The sequence below is a fragment of the Salmo trutta genome, chromosome 2 (genome assembly GCF_901001165.1).
Source record: "Salmo trutta chromosome 2, fSalTru1.1, whole genome shotgun sequence".
Lineage (NCBI taxonomy): Eukaryota > Metazoa > Chordata > Actinopteri > Salmoniformes > Salmonidae > Salmo > Salmo trutta.
The window spans coordinates 63,133,830-63,142,569 of record NC_042958.1 but is presented as its reverse complement, the minus strand read 5'-3'; the positions used below and the strand labels follow the sequence as shown (position 1 = coordinate 63,142,569).

General features: G+C 42.1%; 1 protein-coding gene across 2 annotated transcripts in view; it reads left to right on the top strand.

The window, feature by feature from the left end:
* Positions 1 to 512: 512 nt before the first annotated feature.
* The window catches only part of LOC115160513 (carnitine O-palmitoyltransferase 1, liver isoform), a 44,484-nt gene continuing 36,256 nt past the window's right edge, over positions 513 to 8,740 (top strand). For both annotated transcript variants that reach the window (XM_029710691.1, XM_029710685.1), the window contains exon 1: positions 513 to 728. The gene's annotated coding sequence lies outside the window, so the exon portion shown is untranslated. The remainder of the gene's footprint in view (positions 729 to 8,740) is intronic.

The window sequence follows — 8,740 nt, the reverse complement described above, 5'->3', positions numbered from 1 at the left end:
GACACAGTCCCCCTCCAAAACTGACCGTATTTGGTTAGTAGGGACCGTACTGAGTATATTCCACCCAACTTTAGCTGAGACGGGTAGGAACGTTTTCTCTCTACAGCCCAATCTTCTCAACATACCTGTGTCAACATTGTATTTTTTTCCTTATTGGACTTAACAAATATTTTGTGTTTGTTTTCATGAATTACTAATTGTATTTTCTTGTTGGCACAACAAAAGTGGGCATTGATTAAAATCAGTGGAGGCTGCTGAGGGGAGGATGGCTCATAATAATAGCTGGAATGGAGCAAATGGAATGGCATTAAACAAATGGAAAGCATGTGTTTGATGTATTTGACACCATTCCACTCATTTCACTCCAGCCATTACCACGAGCCCATCCTCCCTAATTAAGATGCCACCAACCTCCTGTGATTAAAATTCAATATCATTTGAATTACTTATCCACATTGCAATGTTTTGAAATGGGGGCTTTTATTTTGAAGGTTTCTTCATTGCCATACAAAGTGACGCCATTTGTGTTGCTGGAAGAATACTAGTAGAGAAGGAAGGTAGTTAACTACTTGGATGCGAGCAGAGAAGAGGAGGGTATTGGAGAAGGTCTCGACGTTTGCAACATTCTTTGGATGCCAACCGCTGTTAAATCTCATCAAAGAAGGTATCGACGTCACTACAGGTGCCTGCAGAGTTCTCGAATTTTCCGTCTTCCTCATAGATTCCAGGTATGCTAACGAAATGCCTTTACATCTTTTAATTTTTGTCATACATTACATATGTTACACAGTTCGGAGATCCACGCGTATAATGGGCAGGGGGCTAGCTCTGTCTGCCAACGCTAACATTAATTAGAAAGCAATTGCTAACGTTAGCCAGTTAAACAAGAGATTATCCTCTCTGGCTAAACGCGGATATTTTTTGGGGGAGTCCATGACAATTAACAAAGTCGGCTAGCTAAGTTTGCTGGTTTAGTTATGATATACAAGGAGTTCAATGTGTCTTAGCAGGATATGCCTTTACTGCCTGCAGTTTATTAAATTGTAGGTTGATGGCACATTTCTGTTAGCTAACAATACGTGTTATTCCGCGTTAGCTATTTAGCTACTCTAGCCAAGTCATTCTGGAAAAATACATGTCAGTTATGCGTGTCAGTGTTTGCGTTTTTCGCTCGTGACGAACAAGCGCGTGCTAGTATGTAAAAGTAGCATCCATAAACGAGCTAGCCTGCTAGCCCTGTTAGCTAGCAAACTAGTGATTCGGCTTGATTCCGGTAAACCTGGTTGGATTGCTACTTTCTCCATCCTAATAATGATTAGCATAACTGTAGGTCACTCTCTGCAATGTAAGTTGAGTTCCTTGAATGCTTTAGTTACAGTAGCGTTAGATCTGGCATTTAGCCAAGTAACTCATGTTGCGGATGGGGTAGACTACGATCGGGGGTTTTCTAAAGCTAGCCTGCTTCAGTTAGCTTCAAATTCCGGCTCAGCAGGCTTCATACATACTACGACAGAGGCTATTGTTCGTCTGCCTGCCGCCACTTTTGGACTACAATGCAGCCGTTTTTTTTTCTTCCTCTCGATATCAATACATTTCTGGGGAACAATTAAGTACCGTCCTGTGATATGTTTTCAATTAAAATAGTAAGAATAAACAAATGGCTTTATAGGAAAGAGCAATTTTTCAAGCAAGAATTTTGCTAGGACTTCCAGGGAGTGGTATCAGTGGGGAGGGGAAATCCAACCTGGACTCAGGGGTAGACTACATAGTAAATCCAGGATACTCAATTGCCATATGTAATGTATTAATTTGCAATTGCAATTTGTACAGTGTGTTAAGAATTTGCTAAACGTATATGTTAAGAATGCATTTTGTTGTGGCTAACACTAGCAGGGCTAAGGGTTAAGGGTTAGGAGATAACTTTGTGTGTTTTATATAGCGTATGTGGACACCCCTTCAATTTAGTGGAATTGGCTATTTCAGCCATACCTGTTGCAGACGGGTATAAAATCAAGCACACGGCCATGCAATCGCCATAAACAAACATTTGGCGGTAGAATAGCCTTACTGAAGAGCTCAGGGGCACTGTCATAGGATGCCACCTTTCCAACAAGTCAGTTTGTCAAATGTAAGTGCTGTTATTGTGAAGTGGAAACGTCTAGGAGCAACAACGGCTCTGCCGCAACGTGGTAGGCCACACGAGTTCACAGAATGTGACTGCCAGGTGCTGAAGCGCGTATTGTGTAAAAATCGCCGGTCCTCGGTTGCAACACTCACTACTGAGTTCTGGAAGCAGTGTCAGCACAAGAACTGTTCCGACGGGAGCGTCATGAAATGGGTTTCCATGTCCGAGCAGCTGCACACACGCCTAAGATCACTATGCACAATGCCAAGCGTCAGCTGGAGTGGTCAAGTTCGTCGCCATTGGACTCTGGAGCAGTGGAAACGGGTTCTCTGGTGTGATGAATCACGCTTCACCATCTGGCAGGCCAACGGACGAATCTGGGTTTGGCGAATGCCACGAGAACCCAACCTGCCCAGATGCGTAGTGCAAACAGTAAAGCTTGGTGCAGGAGAAATATTGATCTGGGGCTGTTTTCATGGTTTGGGCTATAGGCCCCTTAGTTCCAGTGAAGGGGAAATATTAACGCTACAGCATACAATGACATTCTAGATGATTCTGTGCTTCCAACTTTGTGGCAAATGTTTGGGAAAGGCATTTTCCTGTTTCTGCATGACAACGCCCCCATGCACAAAGCGAGGTCCATATAGAAATGTTTTGTCGAGATCGGTGTGGAAGAACTTGACTAGCCTGCACAGAGCCTTAACTTAAATCAACTCCATCGAATACCTTTGGGAGGAATTGGAACACTGACTGCGAGCCAGGCCTAATAGCCCAACATCAGTGCCCAACCTCACTAATGCTCTTTTGGCTGAATGGAAGCAAGTCCCCGCAGCAATGTTCCAACATTTAGTGGAAAGCCTTCCTAGAGTAGTGGAGGCTGTTATAGCAGCAAAGGGGGTACCAGCTCCATATTAATGCCCTTGATTTTGGAATGAGATGTTTGACAAGCAGGTGTCCACATACTTTTGGTCATGTAGGTTAAAGGGGAAGGGTTGGCTAACATGCTATGTCGTTGCAAAGTAGCTAAAAAGTAGCTGCTAAAGTTTTCCTTGATAAAATTCAAACACCCGTCCACCCTACTTTTGTTTGTGCCTTCTTGACCTTCTGTCTTATGCAACCAAACGTAACATATCGTACACATTTTTGTGGGTCTCTGATTTACATTTACTATGTTACAGATAGTCTGAGACCAGGCTGGGAAAACTGAAAACTAGCTTTTATAGGCAAAGAGGTTTCGAACTCTCTCTTACCTACTTGTGTGTATGTACTGACATGTTTGTGTAACTGATAGATGCGCAAGCACACGTTAATGTTTTTAAATGTATGACAATTGTAAAGTCTTCTCTGGGATGTATTTTTCTTTGTGTCAGACCCCAGTAAGAGGAGTTGTTGGCTAATGGGGCTCCTAATAAATAACAATTATTGGTCTATTAACTAATTTACTGCCTGGTGATGTCGCCAGGCAGGCCTGAACTCCATCCCACCAAATCTCTTCAAACAGCTCTTACAATAAAATGGCATAATTCTCAGTGTCACAATTTCACAGTATTATTCCAACCTCCTAGTGTGGAAATAAATACATACACACGCAGGAAAATCACATTTTTGACTGCACTCATCCACATTTACTGAATTGGTTGAACAGTGCAGAAGAGAACCGCCCCTGATTGGAAATGCTGCTCAGGCATTTTCCCACAATGATTTTATTAAGTCATATGGAAGTTTTGCTGTGCGTGTAGTTTTAAATGCATGCTATCATTACTAAATGTGTTAGGTTACGTGATAGGTATTTTAACATGACTATTTTTCCCATTATAACATTTGATGAATCAAATATTTGAAGGTTAATTAACTGCACCTGCTAATCTGGCCTCGTTTGTTTGGCTTGCTCCTCAAGAAATGCTGGCTGCCATGACAGACGCAAGGTGTGAGTTGGCTTGGGGGTGTGGTTTGACGTGGGTGTGTCCTTGCCACCACCAAGACACCCATCTGTTAGAACCTTCTCCCACAGCTGGTTCCCCCCCACTCAATCTTTTATTAATTTGTATTATGTGTCAGAGGAAAAACTGCTCAACTGACGACCGAAGTCAGACTGCAGGCGCCCAGCCCGCCACAAGGAGTCGCTAGAGCATGATGGGCCAGTTGAAGCCCCCTTTCCTGGCCAAACCCTCCCCTAACCCAGACGATGCTGAGACAATTGTGCGCCGCCCTATGGGCCTCCCGGTCAAGGCCGGTAAAATACACAGCCTGGGATCAAACCGCAGGCTGTAGTGACGCCGCAACACTGTGATGAAGTGCCTTAGACCTGCGTCACTCGGGAGGCAACCCCCACTCAATCTTCACAAACAAATCTCCCACAGGTTGAGTTCAATAACTACAAGCAAGTGAGTCATGATATGTCGGAGGAGGCTTTGAATAGGTCAGTAGCCTACAGAGTAATGTGAGACGAATGCAATTGCTGAATTTATGTAGATATTCTGAACTAAGTGTTTTGATAACTTTCAAATATAGTAACAGATCCATGTAGAATAAACCACCTTTTACATATCATAGCAGTGTTCTGCTAATATAATAATGTGCACATTTCTTCTTTCATTGTCATTCCCACCCAATACAGATACAGTGCTTATCAGCATTTTGTCTAGTGGTAATGAGCAGAGGTTAAAGCCCTAAACAAATCCATGACTAACTTGTCAGGGGCCAAGTTAACCTCCACCTTTTATGTAAGAAAGTCATTACTGTCATGCTTTTAGGGAAATAGGCTCATTTTGTACCTCACATTAAACTGCAACTTTTGACAAATTCCAGTCCCATTGCTTAGGCGGTCTGGGGTTCTCTTTTATATAGGACTAAGAAGCTCAGTTCTGGTGAATATTTTTTTAATTTAAGGACATTCTACCCCCAAATGTATTAAAATGGGCCCAATAACATTGGTTTGAAGGATGTTAGAGGTATTTTAACTTTGGACCATGCATATAGCCAATGCATGGTCTACATGATCAGATGATATATTAGCGATAAGCATTATCAGCTGTAGCCCAACTGATGAATCATAGTGGCTATAAAATGTACACGGGCTCAAGCTTTTACCCCATTGGACACATCTTGATTGTTATTATAAATTGTTTATTCACTCAATTAATTTGTTTCTATTACAAAGCCTTAATCATCCCTTCATAGATGACACTGTCCCTTTTTTAAGAGCTCCGTGCTTAAAATGCTGGTTGTAAAACTGCATTTGTAAAAGGATGCCGCGCGCTCAATTGAAGGAGTAGAGAAATAAACGTGGTAGCAATGTAATCGGATCCCGTCATTTTATATACAAAGGAGGAAAAACTGCTTTCAAAAGTGCGTTGACTGCTTGTCAGAATTTCCCTCCTAAGGCTCTCGCAACTTGACTGTGCCTCTGGAGGCATGTTTATTTCGCCTAGAATGCAACAACAAGCAGACTAGGTAAATAGGCCAACTCTTCTACTATGGGGTTGTCAGATTTTTGTTTGAACAACGTTACACGGCAGAAATATTAGCTTTGGGAAGTTGCATCCTGCGTGATAAAGTATAGGCTTTAAATGACTTTGCCAGCAGCTACAGTAGGCTACACATCTCTGAGTTAAGCGCTGCTGTGGTGCGCATTATAGACTATTTTAATTCCCTTCATCTGAACATCGGCGTGTCAACAACAATCATTCATGTCAGTTCAGTGCACACAGGGTAACAGAAATTTTAAAATATTTGGGAATATACATTGAGTATACTAAACATTCGGAACAACTTTCCTAATATAGAGTTGTGTCTTGTAAAATTCCTACATTCTCCCACGTCGCTCCGCCGCACACTCCACTGGCTTCCAGTTGAAGCTCGCATCTCCAAGACCCTGGCGCTTGCCTACGGAGGGGCAACGGGAACTGCCCCTACTTACCTTCAGGCTATGCTCAAACCCTACATCCCAACCCGAGCACTCCGTTCTGCCACCTCTGTTCTCTTGTCCCTCCCACCCCGACAGGAGGGAAGCTCCCGCTCAGCTCCGTCAAAGATCTTCTCTGTCCTGACACCCGAATGGTGGAACAAGTGTCCCCCGAAAGTCAGGACAGCGGAGTCCCTGCTCATCTTTTGAAAAAGTCTGAAACCCCACCTCTTTGAAATTCACTGCTCGGCAGGGACCTTACAGATAATTGTATGTGTGGGGTACAGAGATGAGGTAGTCATTCAAAAATCATGTGCAACACTATTGCAACTTTATGTGACTTGTTAACCAAATGTTTACTCCTGAATTTATTTAGGCTTGCCATTACAAAGGGGGTGAATACTTATTGAATCAAGACATTTCAGCTTTTCATTTTTGAAATGAATTTGTAAAAACAATTTCACTTTGACATTGAGGTATTGTGTGTCGCCCAGTGACAAAAGAAATCTAGATTTCATCCGTTTTTAAATTCAGGCTGTAAAACAACAAAATTAGCCAAAAGTCACCGGGTGAACTTTCTGAAGTCACTGTAGCCATCTTAAGATGAATGCACTAATTGTATGTCGCTCTTAGGGCTGACCCCGATTGGTCGACCAATATATATATATATATATATATTTTTTTTTAGTCTAGCAGTAGCAGTGGAAACGGACCATGGAGTTGGTGGACTCGCCCTTTAAAATCATGGCGGGAGCCGCTTCATTATGTTGGGTGGAAATGTCCAACAGATCTCAACTCATTAAAAGGAGGTAATCGCCACCAGCCGACCTCGCTGCTTTCTCTCCCCCAGCTCCGTCTAATCCAGACATTGTGTGCAACCACAAATCAACGTAAATCCACCAAATCCTATTATTTTCCCTCTGAACCATCTGTTGCGCTCTGGAGAGCGGGCAGTCAGTTATTGTTTTATAGTTTATTAACACGGAGCGTGGCTTGGAGCGCACACTTTAAACCTGTTATATCAATGGACAATTATCACGGCCCTACAGATCATCATGGGACAACTACGCCATTGATATATATAGTTAAAATGTAACGAAATTATATGTACATATGAAGATGAAACGTAATTATTATTTGTTAAATTGATAATCATGAGATCAAACTGAGATTATAGATTGAATAATTGATAATGGATCGATTTATTTGCATTATCATGATTTTAATTGGATATGATCCTAAATGACTCAATCATCCTTCATATTGAGCTGAATTACATTAATAATGAATGATTTGACTTGTGATTTGGTGAATTTCATATGTTGTTCTGTTTCCATTGTTATGCGGCACACAACTATCCAGTAAATAAACCACTTTATGCCTCAGTCTCCTCTGTCACCTGACTGTGACCTCCTTCACGATCGTCAGTCATCCTACCCGTCTGGCTACACACACAGATTCCAAGAATCATTCAATGGTCCTTGAAACTGAACCAAATACGGAGAAAGGGAATTGGAGAAGGAAGAGTTGTCTCCACTGGAAGGGAGTGAAAGATGAGGATAAAGATTAAGGGAAAGTCCTGGAAAGAATAAAAGCTCCAGGAGCTAAGCCTAAAGCACCGACGGCGGCTTCGTCCTCAACCAGCGCCAGGAGAACCAGGCAACGAACGAGCAGACGACCACCTGGTTATCTTAAGGTTTATGTGGTGGAGTTGCCCCCACCAAAGGGCAAGGCTCAAAGCAGTGAAACAAGCTTTAACGGATATAGTTGATTTTTATTAAAACGCATAATGTGGGTCCTATATATGGAAAAATACATGTTTAAAAATGTTCCCTAGTTGCTCTGGATTAGAGCGTCTGCTAAATGGCAAAAATGTAAGTGTAACTTGTCCTACTTTTAGTCAATTTGACACTAGAATAAATGTTTGACTCTTAGCGTCGACATATAGGCCGTTTTTCTAAGGAATTAGTTGGTTTTTGGGGCAGTCGTCTTCCTCAAATGAAGGGGGATGAGGCTATCTTTGCAAAAGGGAGGGAATCGGATATCATTGGTCCTTAACTCTCAGCTCAGACACGTTTATCTCTGAGTAGCCTGCCCAGGAGCAGGTTAGTTCTGAAAGATTTGTTGCCGTAGAAATGTACCTGGCTAAAAGGTGAGCCACTTTCTTGGTGTTATCCCGAGTTGAACTCTTTTGACCAAAGTTACCTCTCTAACTCCTCAAACCAGGTATGTCTGTAGGGGCTCTTGTCCATGAACTTGAGAAAAGTTAGGTCATCGTGACTGAACCGCAGTTGGCCTTTTTATCTCCCATGTATTGTGTTCTACTGTCAGTGGTTGTATTCCGTTATAATGCATGTTGTCTAAAAGCTGCTGAAAGTCATAGTTAATTATTTGTTCAAGTTCAGAATTTCTGTGGTTTACAATGGAGGTGTCCAATTATTTTGGCTGTAATTTATCTGGCTGTCAAAGAAACACGGTTTTGGAAAATATCATTCTGAGCTAGCCATTGAAGTATTGTCCACCGTTTATAAGGGAATCTGAACAACCCTTTAACTGGAAGAAAATATGGGAAGAGTATCATGTTGGCACCCTGTAATCCGAACCATCAATTTACATGTTTTAAGTTTATTCACAGACTGTATTTAACACCAAGGAAACCGTTTACGATGAAATTGGCCCCAACTGTTCACTGTGCCCTCTAAATCAGGTAG